Raw genomic sequence first — 15,609 nt, forward strand, 5'->3', positions numbered from 1 at the left:
GACCAACAGATAAAATATCAAACTTAACTAGATTACAAGATTCCAGAATATTACCCCTTTCTAGAAAATGTTGTTTCTCAAACCACAGGCTGTGTCCCTTTCATAGGGTGGTGAAAATAATTCACTGAGTCACAATTGATGTTTGTTAACATGGAATAGAACAGGATACAAAAGATGAGAATGTTTTGCCCGTAGTAAAGGTTAAGTATTATTCCAGGAAGGTTGTGTCTCAATTACATACATACTTGAAAGTGTGTGCTTCAAAAGCCTATTTCTTACTGTGAGCCAGAGTCAAAAGGGATTGAAAATCACTTTTTAAAAAAATGTCAGATCCAAAAACAAGATGTCAGATCCAAAAAAAATGGTGTCAGATCAGGGAGAACACTTGATGACATGACATGTTGGTTTCAAACCAAAAGGCAACTGATGGGCACAGAACCCATGCTTTCCCTCAGCGACCGTACTTCTGTAAATCTTTCCCACGTAAATGAAGCAGCCCAGGATATAAGAATACATGTAGGGCTTCCCTGGTGGCACAATGGTTGAGAATCTGCCTGCCAATGCAGGGGACACGGGTTTGAGCCCTGGTCTGGGAAGGTCCCACATGCCACGGAGCAACTAGGCCCGTGAGCCACAACTACTAAGCCTGCGCGTCTGGAGCTTGTGCTCCACAACAAGAGAGGCTGCGACGGTGAGAGGCCCGCGCACCGCGATGAAGAGTGGCCCCCGCTCGCCGCAACTAGAGAAAACCCTCGCACTGAAATGAAGACCCAACACAGCCAAAAATAAATGACTAAATAAATAAATTTAAAAAAAATACATGCATATAGGGGTTTATGAAACACTGTGATGGCGAAAACCTGGAATCAAACTAAATACCATCTATGGGGGAATGATTTTAACAATCACAGGACAGTCACATGATCAACTCTGATATGCAGGTATTAAAAAGAATGACTTAGATCTGTATCTGTTGATCTGGAGGAAGATTCATGACTGTTCAGTGATATGCTGTTACCTGAGAAAGCCAAAGTAGGTCAGATTGGGGGTCAGCAAACTTTCTGTAAAGGGCTAGGTGGTTTTCAGTTTTTCAGGCCATGTGTCTCTGTTGGAACCACTCAACTCCTCCATTGTATAGATAAAGCACACAGATAATACATAACAAATGGATGTGGCTGTGTTCCAATAAAACTTTATTTACAAAAACAGATGGCATGCCCATGGGCCATAGTTTGCCAACCCCTGATAGAGACTGTAATCCCATCTTTGAGAGGAAAAAAATGGAATAGGTAGAACATGTATACTTACGTTTGCAGAGTATAGATTTGCCTAAGTTCACATACATCAATTTACCCTGGTTTTCTAACGTGGGGAGCATTAAGGGAGATTAACTCCTTTATACGTCTCTGTATTATTGGGATGGTTATAAAAAAATACATATAACTCATTTTTTAAATTCCAATAAAATACTCAGTTATAAAAAACAATGTATGAAAAACAAGCTATGAAGTGATTGCTTTCACTGACAGCAATTCTAATATATTAAACCAATATTTTTTATCACTGCAAATAACAGAAGAGACCTTCTGTAATTCATATTTAATTGAATGCCAACTGTCGTACCCTCCAGACAGAAATTACCCAAGGAAGGTAGAAAGTACGATAACAAGTCATGGGAAACCAAGAAAATACTGTAAAGTTTATTTTCCTCTCCCTATGGGAGACTAAACGATATAGAAAGAGCAGTTTAAAACTTGATCTCGTAAACCTGGGATCCACTGTTAACTGAGCCAGGTAGTTACTACCCATGCCTTACAGATGGCGCAAGTGAGTTTATGCCCTCTGAAAATAACATGAGCATTAAGAGCATTAAGCCAAGATTTGGACCTGGGTCTCAATTCTAGTTTAATCAAATTCTCTTGGCACTGACCCAACTGATCAGTAGGATCATGGTAAATCTAATCCTTCATGCCACGAGGGCACCCGAGATTCACAGGGGAAATAGGCATGGGACACAAAGCAACTGGCTACCTTACTTCTTAAACATGAAGAGGAGGATGACTCCTGTTTCACCCAAACAGGGGGAGAGTTTCCAAGTGCTGAGCGGAGACCATCTTTCACATTTTACCTCTCCCCATTTCTCCACTGAAACTGACCCCATTACTGCCATTGCCCAGAAAGTTAGCACTTTGCGCCCACTTGCTCATCAAAAGCAGACTAGCAATTAATTCACGTGTGTGGCAAAAATGGCAAGTATCCCCTAATAGCCAGTGTTTCTTATGTAGTAAGAAAAACACCAATTTTTGCTGGGCACTTGGACATCTGGGCACAAAACTAAGAGACTATGTTTCCCAGCATCCCTTGCAGCCAGGTACGGCCACCATAAAGTGTCATGAGCTAAATGCAGAAGAAAGATTAGTATACTTCAAGGCTTAGCAACAGAAACTATCCAAAAAATAAACATGCAGAAAGGAAAAAGATAAAACACACAAAAAAGGCCAGGTTATCTGCCCAAGGTAACACCGCTGGCAAGGGGCAGAGCTAGAACCTTCCAGGCCAAACCCATGGACTACACCTTCATGCTCTAACACAGGATGGGCAGCCTTCATGAATGCTGTCCTGCTTTCCTCTGGAAAAGGGGTAAGGAAGAAGGCAAGACAGCAGTAACCAGCGTGCATGCCCATCAAACCCCACTTCCTGTCATCTTGGCACACATGTGACTGGTTACTGACAGGACCTTGGCATAATTTACAGTCATTTTATATCACTGCCTGATTTTACTGTTAAAATCTCTACCAATTATTTGTTATTCGTGTTTATTTTTAATGCCATCAGTTTTCTTCTTAGCCCATGAAGTCCATGTGTCAGTTAGGGGGGTGAGGGATGCCCAAACTTTTCAGGCAAGATGTGTTTATCCCAAGAGTGTTCACAGCGCATAGTGCTATACCCATCGGGAAGGATATACTCCAAAATATTAACAACGCTTGAGGGTTTGTGATTTTTATTTTCTCCTTTTTTGCTTGTCTCTCTTTTTAAATTCTCTATAATGAATATGGCTTCATTTTTTAACAAGGAGAGAAAACACAAATTGTTATTCCACAATCAAGTTGCTAAAGACAATTTTCAGGCAAGCCAGGTGAGCTCAGCAGGCTGCTTCTGGCCCAGGGGTATATGTGTGCTTGTGTCTATTCCAAATCCTTCATTTTACTCAGAAGGAAGCCAAGACCACAGAAGCAAGGCCTCAAAACTGTGTGCGCACCATTCCTGGTCACCACCCTGCTAATGGCATTATAATGAGACAAACCAGATGCAAATGAGGGCAAAGTAATTAAAGGTAGAGCCGAGCTTGGCCTAATTGGCTCCACCTGGTAGAGGAGGGGTTTTTTGTTTGTTTTGTTTTGGAGGGACTGGGCCTCAGAAACAGACTCTAAGTCAGAAATGGAAAGGTAATGGGGAGCACAGCACGGACCCAGAATGCCTCCCAGGAACTCGGGTCAAGGGCATCCAAGCAGCACATCACATGGCTCAGCATCCACATCCTCGCCTGCTCTGCCCACTGGCTTGGCTGCCTGGGAGAAAACTGGGACTGGAAAGACCAGGCACACCCCTCTCCTGGAGCCCAGGTTACTGGACCCACCCACTCACCCCCACCTGTGACCTCCAGAGGGGCAGACACTGTGTGTCATTCACTTCTGTTTCGGGGCCTCAATGATCCGGCCCCCCACCCACCAGCTGTGTGCCTTGGGCTGAGCACTGGACCACGACGGTGGTAATAAAGACAACCTAACACAGTACATGGAAAGGACTTTAATGTAGACAGTTTGACTCCCCTATACTCTCTCTCTGAACTTTCTTGACCTCAGTTTCCCTACCTGTAAAGTGGGGATGATAAAAGAGTACCCACCTCACAGGAAGGTGGCCTCTTAAGCAGTTAGCACAGGACCTGGCACATGCTGCTTAACCCACATTAGTTATTATTAGTATTTAAACTCAGTAAGTCAGTCACTCCATCACTCATCAAACATCTACTGATCACTTACCAGGTGTACGGAATCTGTTTCAGAAGCTGAGTGCACAATAGTATCAAAACCAAGTCAGTCCCCACTGTCACAGAGCTTATGTCCTGGTAAATGTTTATGGAATATGTCACTAAAGAAAGGAAGAAATTAAAATTTTAAAGCACAAATTCGGCAGCAATACTATAGATCTGGGAGTGACCAACTAGGGGAAATGATGGTGGGGACATCATTTAGGCTTCCTGGAGCAATGATATCTGACTGTGACTAGGAGGTATACTGGGCAGAAGCAAGATTCTACACTGAATGAACAGAAGGTACAAGGATGAGAAGGCATTCCGCAGAGAGGGGTGAGGAAGGAGTGCATTTCTCCTGAAATGCAAAGAATGAAATTGAGGCCATAAACCAGGGAAATAACCCCAGACCAAGAGGTGGGCTTTATCTCTTTCTAGGACGTCTATTTTTCTTTTCAGTCCAAGAAAAAAGAAAACATTTAGACAAGTCACTCTCCGCCGAGGTAGAAGCATCATTACCCACTCAAGCAAAGCAAAATGACCAGTTGCCTGATGAAAACTGTAATTAGAAACTTAAAACAGAGCAGTTTTCAGAACCAAAGTGGCATTTAACAAAACAAGCCACCTGTCAGCTTCCAGGAAGGGGAGGAGCTGAACACCAAAGGAGACACTGATTGAAAAACTGCAGGACGAGAATCAGAACGCCGAGACAGCCCTAAAAAGTCACAATGACAACGGTAAGTGTTATGTCTGGCCTAGTCCCCTGAGGAGGCAGCGGAGGCACGCCAAGAACTCCTGTTCTGTTTCTGGGCCTGTTTCCTACCGAACAATAAAAAGGAAATGAACAAAAATCATGAATCAGTATTTGGTGTTTTCAGGCAATTGTCTTTGCAATGATTTATGAGAGGAAAGCATCCTGCGGGGGATAAAATCAGGTGGAGAAAATAAAACATTATCTCGTATGGAGGTCTCCAGAGAGACATGGGCCACTTCTAGAACCAGGGAATGGATCCTCTTGCAGCTATGACCCTGTATCGTTGATGAAGCTTTTCCCAGTAGTGATGGCACTAAGGGGTGGCTTGGGGGGACTTTAGAAACATCCTCCTCCACCCACCCCGGCAAAACTGTCATCAGCCTCACCTTCCTCAAAGCCACCTGGGGCAAGGACTGCGGGCTGCCTACCTGATATCCACTGTCCCTCCTTCCCTATGTGCCAGTTAAGCAACCATGTTTCCCAGCTTTCCCCACAATTAGAGGAGGCCCAACAGCATTAAGCAGAAGTCATTTGGGGCGAAAGCTGCTTAAAGAAAGCTTATGATCCTTAAAGTTTTAAATCCTTATAGAATTCAGCTGTGAAATGCACTCTCTTCCCTTCCCACTTCTGCATCTCTCTGCCTGAAATACAGATGTGATGGCTGGAGCATTAGCCGCAATACATTGACAGATACCATGAGGCAATCATGAAGATAAAAAGCCATGTACTGAGGATGGTAGAGCAAAAAGAAAACAGCAGCCTGAGTTCCCAACTGCTATGGAATCATCACACTAGCCTTGGACTAGACTACTTACTTCTAGACTTGTGTGGGATAAGAGAAAAACTTTATGGAAGTCAGTGTTGTCTAGGTTTCTTTTCTTTATGCAGCCAAATCTAGTTCTACCTGATACACTATCCCAAGGAAACCTACAAATTCAATGAAAACAGAGCAAAACAATGCCTCCAAACCCCCTTTCCAACAAAACCACCAAACCTCTCCTACATAAAAATTTTGGCATTACCCCCATTTCCCACATCACTCCAGATGCAAGATCATCTGTTTTTGCTCCCCAAATCCTCTCTTGTCAGAATTCATCTCTTACTTCTGGGGGCCTGCCCCTCTGCATTCTCAATTCAGAATGTTTGGATGGGGCTGCTCCCACCTTACGCCCTCCCTTCCAGGAAAGGGCACGTGACCATGGCTAGGCCTATCAGAGTTCTAACTACCCCCCGACCATGCCACCCAAGTCCCCAGAATTCGTTTAAGTGAGGCCTGCCACCCAAGCTGGGCCATCAGAATTAATCTGGACACATCTGTGCGTACAGTCAGTAAGGACACCCTCAACTGCACTTGCAACTTTTAAGTCTTTTCATTAATCTTCAATCAATATGGAAATTTATCTGTTATACCTGGGTGGTGAGTACATTGGGTGATGGGTACATTACTTCCTGGACTTCTCCAGCAAGTCCTGATTTTGAAATATCAAAGCTTTGGCCACTGTCCCTGGAGCATCTTCCTGGTGCTGGCAGTACCGAGTGCTTAGCAAGGGCCAGGTACTGGGGCTACCTGTTCGGATTTTTATTTAAAGGTCAGGAAACTGGCTAATCACACAAATATTGTTCTACCAGCATAATGGACTACAAAGCTTTCAAAGCGGTTTACTCTACAATTATCACCATAATTATTCACCCACTTTCAGAAATTAATGTACAGGTGTTCTGCTAATGGTCCCTGACCTTCCACAGCCTGGAAGCCCTTCAAACTTCATCTCCAATCCAAAATAATGTCAACAATTGCCTGGTCCTTCACATATGTCATCTTATACTTCAAATAATGCTAGGAAGTCAACATGATTATCTCTCTGTTCAAATAAAAACACTGAAGCTCTGAGATTAAAACTCATTCCAAGACTTCGGAGCTGGTAGATGATAGGGCTGAGGTTCAACCCAGATTCCCCCCAACTGGAAAATGTGTGCCTGCCTTTTGTCTCCAAGCCCTGCTATCGCCTTCTCCGTGCTCTTTCTCAAGGCAAAGGCTTCTCTTTATCGTGGAAGGAGGAGCCTTCATTGAGGAAGAAGAAAATATCTACAGCACGCCTGGTCCACACACACCACTGCTACTGAGAAGCGGTGAGCCAGCGCTTCTGTTTGTCCCCAGCTGATGTCCAGTTCCAAGCACCTCATGCTCTGACCCGGCTCCACATGCGGTCCATGACTGGGTTTCGGTCACCCACCAAAGACAGGGGCAGAGTGGGTTTTTCTCAGGATAAAGTTAAGGGGTAGAGTCTAACCAATCAAGCCAGGCATCCTAGGCAGAGGCTGCCCCTGCAGACAAGCACCTCTTGGTCACCTGTCATACACCACCTCTGAGGTCCAGAGTGATGCAGCGTATCTTATCACCTAGAACATTTCCGGGAGAATCAACTTAGGGCGCTGGGGGAAGCATGGACTTGGCTTACATCTGGGTAGGAATTTTGGCTCAACCACTTTAGAGGTGGATGACTAACGATTAATTTCTTGTGTCAATGAGATTCAAGATATCTACCACAGGCTAAGAATCAAGGAGTACTGACACATTTCAAGCACATTAGCACACATCACTTCATCAATTTGAAGGCAGTGGTTCCAAGTGGCCAAGCACTGGGATTTTTTAAAACTCCCCAGGTGACTGAACATGGAGCCAAGATCGAGAAGTGCTGCTCCTCGTGGGGGAAGATGGGAGAGTGGTTTATAAGGAAACTAGTGAGGAAGAGCTCTCTCTTCAGTTGGGTTTCTGGGAAGATTAACCCAAGAGCTGCTGGCAGCTTTCCGTGAGCATAAGAACACCTGCCTGAAAATGGAGCCAACACATGAGGGGGGGCGGGTGTAAAGCTGGGGCACACCAGCTCACAGGAGCCCAGTGCATGTACCTCTTCCCAACTCTGCCTTCAGTGACATCGTGTTGACAGCTTGAAATCAGCCACAATGGAGCACCACCACCATGGACATCAGCAAGCACTTTAAATCAGAGCCTTCTTCCCTTAGAGAGCTAGCTGTTAAACATTCACCAGCAGCACACTGCCAATATTTGGGGGTGAGGGAAAATGAAAAAAATCAAAAACAAAAAAACCTCCTAATGATATTGTTTGAGCCCCTGGATCAAGCCATTCCTGAAGACAGGCACTCCTGGACTTCCACTGTTTTCATTTAAAACAGATTGAATTGGACTTTATGACTCTTGTCATCCAAAGAGCTCTGAATGATGAAACCCTGGAAGAGTCAAAGTCATGTGCTAACTGCAGTCACAAGGAGCCATAACTATATGTGATCAGAAGAATCTGGTTGGAGGCACAACTGAAGGAAGCGGTTACACAGGGTACAGCACGTTATCTGTAGCCCTAGAACGAAGACCCGTGACCTCGCCCACTACTGAGCTCTCCCTGGCTGCCGTGGGTTTTCAATCACCCAAATGCCAGGAGGCCAGGTCCTACAATGGCTCCTCTTGGATTTCTGTTCATTCGTGTTATAAATTTTTATGGAGCACATCCCTTGGGTCAAGCACTGTGCGAGGCACTGTGAACACAGCCGGGAAGAACAACAGGCAAGGTCCCTGCTCCTGTGGACTGTACACTGCAGGGTGGAACACAAACAGTGAACAAGGAAGGGAATAAACAACTAGATACTGTGAGGTACTGATAAAGGTGCTGTGATGAAGATAAAGGAAGTAATGGGACAAAGAAGGAAGGAGAGGCAGGGAGGTCAGAGGAGGTGACAGCTGAACAGAAACTGCCCGACAAGGCAGCATCAGCCATTCAGAGATTGAGGGAGACGCTTTCCAGCAGAAGAACAGCAAGTGCAAAGGCCCTGATGGATTACTTAGTCAAGCCCAGTGTGGCCGGGGCCGAGAGAGGCAACAAGAGGGTGAGGGCAGTTGGGGCTGGAAAGCAGGGAAGAGCTAGATCACACCAAGTACCACAAGCCATGGTCAGAAAGTGTGGACTGAGCTTTAAACAGCAGAGTGATGAGATCTTATCAGTGTTTCCACGAGGTCCCATGCTTATCCCACTAGAACCAGACACAGACACATACACACAAGACTCATGACCTTGCTTTCCTTGCAACCAAAGCAGCCTGCCTCAAACAAAGACATCTCCACCTCTGTGCACACAGCGGGCAAGAACATGCGGCCACCCAAGGGGAGGCGCCAACACCTGCGGTGACTGAGACTGAAGGATTAAAGGGTACACAGCACCGCACGCACCCTTGAAACGTGCCAGATCCAGGAATCCTCTTGCCCATGACCGTCCAACTTCACAGAATTAGGCTTCTCAACTGTCCCTCCCCACTTTTGGGAGCCCAGGGAAACTGAGACCCCGGGGAGGGCATGAAGCACATGCAGCAGTGGAGTGGGCAGCAGTGGGCATGCCACACGCAGGCAGAGACATGACACGTGAGACAGGTTGATGACTTCCTTTTTTTGTTTCTTTTTTTTTTCTCACAGTAAATTTTTAAAATTGTTCCCAAGCCTCCCTCATCTGTCAAGTTCCTCCCACTGGATCTCCTACCCTCACTGCCGATTACTCTGACTGCCACCAGCAACAGGCCATTTCTTCTCCCTCTGCCCCTGAGCCTACGGCAGATGAATTAAATGACGATGCCGACAAGCACTTGCAGTGTTAAAATCCATCACCATGGAACAGGACTGCAGTGGCCAGGACAGGTGATGCCAGTGGAGTGGACCTAATGAGATGGAGGGCAGCCGGGAGGAAGGGCCTCACACCACAGAGACAGACACTGTGGATTGGGAAAGACTCCAGAGAAATAACAGTGCTACATGAAGACAGAAGGGACTCTGCACCCAGTAAAGAACTAATTTTTTGCCATGGAGCATAAGAGCTATGGAAACCCAACTCAAGCTCAAAAACAGGGGCAGGGGAGGTTGGTGAATTACTGCTCTTGTTAATAGTACGTTCAGGGCTGAACAGTCACGTCAGGCACTGCTGGATTCAGGGGCTCGAAGGACACGATCAGCCCCTGATTCCTCTCTGCCTCTCGGCCCAGCTTCTCTCTCCGTGTAACGGCCTCACACCCAGGCTCCACCTGGAGACAAGGTAACCACAGTGGCCCCAGCCTTCCAGGCCCAACAGGAAAGAAAGAACCCTTGACAGCCTAGTAGTCCTGAGACCCAGCTGGAGCCAGTCAGCTGAGGTCAAGTGCAGAACGGAGGGTGGAGTCTCACCTACCTTACTGGGCTGACCCTGAGCAAGGACGCTGGTCTGATGAAAACTGGAGCACGTGGGACCTGACACCACGAGGCCACAGATGTCCACCATTCACAGGCAGACAGGAGAGGCAACCGGAGCCGTGTGACAAGGGCAGGCTCATGCACTTCCGGAATCCCACATTCGGCTGCCCCTGGTAGGAGAACCTTTTCCTTAATACAGAGAGCAAGCTCCAACTCACAGGCAAATGCTCCTTGGGAGAAGCCCAACATGCAGCAAAGCATTCATGAGAATAGCCCCACCCCCACCGCGGGACACTCAGAGAACCCAGACTCCCCAGCTGCACACGCAACAATGACCACACCCAAAGAGTAACACCAAGGGTCTACTGGACAGTAAGGCCACAACCATACAGCTCTGGAGGCTCTGTCTCCAATGTCCAGAGCTGGCTGGTGACAGGAGTCATCCACCAGGGCTGACATGAGTGACCCCCGGGTGGGGTGAGCATGACCTGGGACAAGGACTTCCCTGTCTTGGCCAAACACACCTTGCACAAAGGGGTGTGGCAGAGGGGTGGTGGGCCTTCCTGTCCCAGATGTGGCTGCAAATCAAAGACCACAGCTCTCCCTTGAGGTCCCAAGTTTGTCCACCAGGTGACCTTTGACCAAGAAAACCAACCTTTAAGACATCAACCTCCCACCACAAGCTCCATAAGATGATTAGATGATCCCCATGTCCATCAATGATTAAGGCAATACCTCAACTTAACTGAATATTTATATGAGCTCCCTATGGCTGCTGTAACAAGTTACCATAAACTTAGTGGCTTAAAATAACACAAATTTACTATCTTGAAGTTCAGGGGGTCAGAAGGCTCAAATGGGTCCTATAAGCTAGACTCAAGGTGTCGGCAGGACTGCATTCCTTCTAGAGGCTCTAGGGGAGAACCTGTTTCCTTGTCTCTTCCAGTTCCTGGAGGATGCCCGCATTCCCTGGCTTGTGGCCCCTCCTTTATCTTCAAAGTGCATCACTCCTACCTCTGCTCCTGTTGTCACTCCTTCTCCCTCTCCAACCCTCCTGCCTTTCTCTTATAAGGGCCCTTGTGATTACACTGGGGTCATGTGGATAAACCAGGATAATCTCTCCATGTCAAGATCCTTAAATTAATCACATCCGCAAAGTCCCTTTTGCCATGTAAGGGGTATATTCACAGATTCTGGGGATCAGGAAATGGACATCTTTGGAGGACCAACATTCTGTCCACCACAGCATTTTCTAGATCCCAGCATGTTATCTGAATTACACCTCTTAACAGCTAATCCCCACAACAACAACCTATAAAGTATATACTATTTTAATAAATCCTAATTTTACAGTTGTTCAAAGGGGCCAGGAGAGGTAAAGTGAGATAGTAAAAATAGTAATAATAGTAACATTTATTGAGTGGCTACTACATATCAGACATTATTCTAAATGCTTTCCGTGTACTAATCTATCTCATCTTCCCCCAGAACCCTATGAGGAAGGTACTATTACAATTCCCCTTTTACAGAGAAAGAAACTGAGGCACAGAAAGTTACATGGCCTCTAAGTCAGTAGCCCCGGGCAGTGCTCAGTGTCTCTGGCACAGAGGTCATTCATTCACTAACATCCATCATGACGTGCAAGAAGAATGTAGAATGCACAGTGTTTCCCAAACGTTTTGGCCGTGACTACCTTTTTCATGGGGACATGTACAGGGACTAGGATGAAGTGACCCCCTTGGAGAACGGTCGCAGCTACAGGTGAAATAAGCCTTCCTTCCACTGACACAGCCTTTCTCCAGATGGACAGGTGTCCACTCACTGACCCATACTCCTGCCCCAGCCCCACTGCCCTGGCCTCTCCCTCAGGAAGCACCAGCAGCTGCAGTCATCACAGCTCTTAGCGAAGGGCCCCCACCTTGGGCCATGTTTCCATGGGGAGACATCCAACATAATATGCTCTGGGCCTCACTCCCCACCTCCTACCTGACTGGTGAGATCCTCAGTCAAATGGAGATGATGTATTAAAAAGGGAAACACCTCCACGGACTGTCTTCCCTCTTGGTCCCTGCTGGGTGAGTGTAATTCTGCAGATCCAACAATGCCTCACAGGGGGGTCCCTGGGTCTACACCTGGGAAGCAATGTATTGGGGAGTGTGATTCTGGCTTCAGGTCAAGCTGGAGTTTCCAATCAACTGACAGTAATAAAAATGTTATTTTGGGGGCTTTCCTGGTGGCGCAGTGGTTGAGAATCTGCCTGCTAATGCAGCGGACATGGGTTCGAGCCCTGGTCCGGGAGGATCCCACATGCCGCGGAGCAACTAGGCCCGTGAGCCACAACTACTGAGCCTGCGCGTCTGGAGCTTGTGCTCCGCAACAAGAGAGGCCGCGACAGTGAGAGGCCCGCGCACCGCGATGAAGAGTGGCCCCTGCTCGCTGCAACTAGAGAAAGCCCTCGCACAGAAACGAAGACCCAACACAGCCATAAATAAATAAATAAATAAATAAAATTTTTAAAAATGTTATTTTGATCACTTTTTGTCTGATTCCTACATCGGTGTTTCATAGAGAATTAGGGGGAAAGAACAGCCATGATTAATTATAACCTCAGAACTGAAACAAAGCTACCTACTAAGCTCTTAAAGTTTGTCAACAATCTATTCTAAAGGTCCATTTTAAATTGATTTTTTTTCCTTAATCCTGAAGGTACTTCCCACAACAACTATGAATATAACGATCCCAATATAGCCCTCAGCCATCTATTCAACCCTGAAGGCATTTGGGGCTTAAATGACTTTTCACTCTTTTCCCTACTGATGAGCTCAGTTTCATAAACCATCTGTCATCCAAAAGACAGAAAAATCTTTATATCCTCAAACTAAAAGGTTTCTCTTGTGGAAAATGCATTCTGAATTCCCACCTAGAATTTGGGAAGCTAGTACACATCTCTGTGTCCACCTAGCATCGGGAGCCAAGGAAATCATGGATCAGAAAGAACGGACTCTCCCTCTCCAACCTCTCCCTGCCCCTGCTCCTCCAACTCCTCAGAAACCCCAAGCCCCCCCTAGCCTGGCCAGGACACCCCAAGCTACCAAAGCCTGACAAGGGCACCCCAACCTGGCCAGGGCACATACTCAGTAGTTTTCAACAAACTGAGTCAGCATCTGGCTGGGGTTGAGGAATGGGTCTCAATTCCTTTGAGTAGTAGATGACACACTTAAAAATTAGGCAAAAGCTCTGGAAAGGCCAGAGTGCAATTTTTGAAAGCATGCCTTTAAATGCGGCTGCTTCCTAGTGTCTGGCATACAGCTGGTGCTCACGAATAGTATTTAAGTGGAAGAAGGAATAAACTGCAGGACTTAAACAAGCAAACGCAGGGCATCGGTCAGTATGTGCCTGCATCTGAGGGCTTTCATAAAGACCTCCCACTAAGGATGACTCACAGATAAGGTAAATGGTCTTAAGCGACCCAGTAAGAAACGGAGGGGTAAGGGACAGCAAAGAAAGAGCAAAATGTGCTTCATTATCTCCGCTCTGTTCCATTTAAGGGCTATCTCATACCTAGCTTTGGCTCAGAGCATTCAGGTTGGGTCTTAGGAAAAGGGACTCCGGCTGCCGTGAGAAGCCATTCTGTACGCTGTAGGTTCTGTGTACCCATTCTGGGGGGACTCACTCCAAAAATGCTCCTACTCAGAAATGTACTTTATAGTACTGTGGTTTTTAAACCAAATGCAAGCCCAGTGGTGCTCCCCCACACCCCCTGGTTTAATTTTCTTACTGCATCAAATCAAAGCTCTGTGTGGGTAGAGTGTAGATTTCTCAGAAGGTGATGGCGTGGTCCACGGATCAGCTGCAGGAGTCACGTTTCTAGACGTGTGAATCTAGAGCCTCAACCCAGATCTCCTGAGAAGAAGCATATTTAATAGGCGCCCCAGGAAAGGCCTCTGCACACTAGTTTAAGAACTTCATATGGCAAAGAAGAGGGATTTGGAAGAAAATAACCCAAGTTCATTTCCACCCCAGATCCATGGACAAGCCCCCTTAAGCTCTCCTGAGCCGTCAATAATGAATTTTTTTAAATAGAGGGAAAATACCTACTCATCACAGCGTTACTGAATCAAATGTGAATATACTTGAACTTGCTTGGAAAAGGTAAAGGGCTAAACATATACTATTCATTCAAAACATACAGTGAATGGAATGAACGACTGTAAAGGCCAGGTGATGGGGGAACAAAGATGAGAAGTGAAAAGGCAGAAGGCCAGGGCAGACATAACTCCACGTAATGAGATGGGCTCCGGGACACACGAGCAGTATCTGTATGAAAAGGGTGATGAGCCCTCACAGCAAGACACGATTCACTCTGCAAAGGTAACCCCCAGACTGGTAACTATTACAGACCTAGCAGGAATGAGGCGAGGTATGTTATCCAAAAAAAAAAAAAAAAAATCAACATGTTGAACCTAATCAAGTACAAAAGCTCCAAAGAAAATTCAAGTCTTTATGATATTGCTATGCAAGCCAAATCCGGACTCCAATCTTATCTCTCTCTCTGACACAGAAAAATCACTACCATTGACTGAGCACCAACTATACACCGGGTGCCATAGTAGAAGCTTTGCAGTCATTGTTTCGGAAAATCTCCACAACAGCCCTCGTGACATTGGTGTGATTTCCTCTTACACTGGTGTGGCATTTCCTCTTCCAGATGGCAAAGTAACTCTAAGAGGTCAAGTAATGGAGGGTGCACCTGAAGTCAAATCCAGGTCTGGTTGACTCCCAAGACCTGTGAGTGTGGAGCATCCACCTCTCTGTTAAAATGTCCACACTCTGAGAGCTCATTTTTAAGAAAATCTTGTAATGGTCAGTTGGTTGAAGTTTGCAAGACCCTTGAGCCAAAGTTAATTAACTATCCCTTCTTCAGGCTGACCTGAAAAACATTTTAGTAGAGTCATGACAGTTAAAGTGCAGGCAAACTGCACAGGGAGGAAGCATACAGCACTACTTTATTTAGTGAGATCTTGGTCAAACGATCATTTTTCTATCTACCTGTATTTCTGATTAAGAGTATTAGGGCCTCCCTGGTGGCGCAAGTGGTTGAGAGTCCGCCTGCCGATGCAGGGGATACGGGTTCGTGCCCCGGTCTGGGAGGATCCCATATGCCGCGGAGCGGCTGGGCCCGTGAGCCATGGCCGCTGAGCCTGCGCGTCCGGAGCCTGCGCGTCCGGAGCCTGTGCTCCGCAGCGGGGGAGGCCACAGCAGTGAGAGGCCCGCATACCGCAAAAAAAAAAAAAAAAAAAAAGAGTATTAATAATAATAGCTAAAATCTACTCAGTACTCACTCTATGTAGGCATTATGCTAAGATGTCTACATGGACCGCCTCATGAGGTAGGCACTGTCAACTAACCCTATTCTACAGATGAGAAAACTGAGGTACGCAGAGATTAAGAAATTTAACCAGAGCTGGGGTTGGCGCCTGATCAGCCTAACTCCATAGCTCTGATTCTCTGCCACTCTGGCCTTCTGTTGCTTTCACCCCTGGCCTGATGTGACTTAATCATGCTGAAGGTTCACTACCTTGCAAATGTTTCAAGACTCTA

General features: G+C 46.4%; 1 protein-coding gene across 2 annotated transcripts in view; it reads right to left on the reverse strand.

The window, feature by feature from the left end:
* Positions 1-15,609, reverse strand: part of SNX29 (sorting nexin 29) — a 564,284-nt gene that overhangs the window by 334,117 nt on the left and 214,558 nt on the right. The window lies entirely within an intron of this gene.

Source organism: Mesoplodon densirostris, chromosome 16 (assembly GCF_025265405.1).
Source record: "Mesoplodon densirostris isolate mMesDen1 chromosome 16, mMesDen1 primary haplotype, whole genome shotgun sequence".
In the NCBI taxonomy this organism is placed as follows: Eukaryota; Metazoa; Chordata; class Mammalia; order Artiodactyla; family Ziphiidae; genus Mesoplodon; species Mesoplodon densirostris.